This window comes from Montipora foliosa, chromosome 4, assembly GCF_036669935.1.
Source record: "Montipora foliosa isolate CH-2021 chromosome 4, ASM3666993v2, whole genome shotgun sequence".
Lineage (NCBI taxonomy): Eukaryota > Metazoa > Cnidaria > Anthozoa > Scleractinia > Acroporidae > Montipora > Montipora foliosa.
In genome coordinates this window covers 11,545,690-11,547,276 of record NC_090872.1, presented here as the reverse complement: position 1 = coordinate 11,547,276, position 1,587 = coordinate 11,545,690, and positions in this window count along the sequence as shown.

The window sequence follows — 1,587 nt, the reverse complement described above, 5'->3', positions numbered from 1 at the left end:
AACCCGCAATTTCGATGCTCGAAGAGAAAAATCGTCCCGCATAACGCGCAATGACTGCTGGGTTGGAAAATCAGGAAGGAATAAGAAACATAGGACTTGTGGATCACGGAAGAGCAGATTTGAAATTTTTTGCCGAAAACCGTGCCGAAAAACCCCATAGCAACCAAATTAAACAAACCATAAACAATGGTAACTAAGGCCAATTTTAATGACTGTCATTGATTACAATTAAAATTTTAGGCGGTCTTTTCAAAAATATTGCAAAAACGTTCCGGAGTTTAAAAACCAATATAATGAACTCCCTTCAGAACCTTCTTTTCAAATTAGGCCGGCGATCAAGTTTTCTTCGAAATTTAGGGTTAACTGCCTCCTTAAACTAGTGAGCCTTTGACGTCATTTTCTCCTCGATCCAGTTCTCTCAAGAACATAATGTTAGTAATGGCGGACCATCAAATAGGAAAATTACAGTTAAAATAAAGAGGTGTCTTTTTAAAATCAAGGCTTAAAACGTGGGTCACTTAGCGTTTTGTTAACATAGTTTTGAAATCCAAAGAAAAATATGAATTGATTTTTTGATCACCGGGGCACTTTAAAGGAAGGGCCTCAAAGTTCGATCTCGACGGCTGCTTGATAGATTTCCAATGCAAATTAATACGGAATTCAAGTTGAAAGGAACTTGAAGAAGTTAGAGACACGTAATTATAACACCTTTCTAAGATATTTAACAAAAGTCATCTAAAGTATCAATGGTTATCTGGTGAACTATATATCTATCTATCTTATATTAAACAACGTGTTGTTGTTGTTGTTCGTTCATTGCTTTCGATGATGATCGATTACGCTGCATTTATTGGTTATACGTGTGCGTCTGTGACTGATTAGTCCAAACGAACTGTGCACGAAATAATCGACCACAAATTTGGTATTGCCAGATGAGGATTGGTGGTTTGTTAAAGATTCATTCTTGACTGAGGCAGGAACCTTTTCCTCTGTGCTTCTGTAATCCTGTACTGTTCGAACAAACGAATAATAGAAATCATACAAAAAATTTATAAAATATTAAACTTGCAATTTTTTTGTCCGTCGCGTTATCCTTTGAAACGGTCATCAACGTAACTTTGTAATATGTCTCAAGTCATTTTTGGATCGGCTCCCACGCTGTACACAGATCCCAAGGAGATTAGGCAACAGCCAATGATATGGCCGAAATGTATTCCGCGAGGATAGCCCACGCTAAGAGTAATCCCCTTGGGATCTGTAGAGCGTGGGAGTCGTTCTAAAAATAACTTGAGACATATTACCTATGGAAAAGGGCATGTATGGGGGATGTCCTCTCTTTCCCCTTTATTTTATCTTTATGCATATTAATTAGGGGGTTGAAACTCCTCGTTCTCCTGGCGGTTCTCCCTTCTGGCTTCCCCTTCGAACGCCTGCCACGCAGTCTAATTTTATTTCTGCATCTAGCAAAAAGTCATCGATTGTACGATTCTCCCGATACTCCAGAGGACTTTGATTATCTACTTCATATTACGAATATTCTATACTACACGGAGTTTATGTTCTGAGGCAAATCTAGCCGCTTGGAGT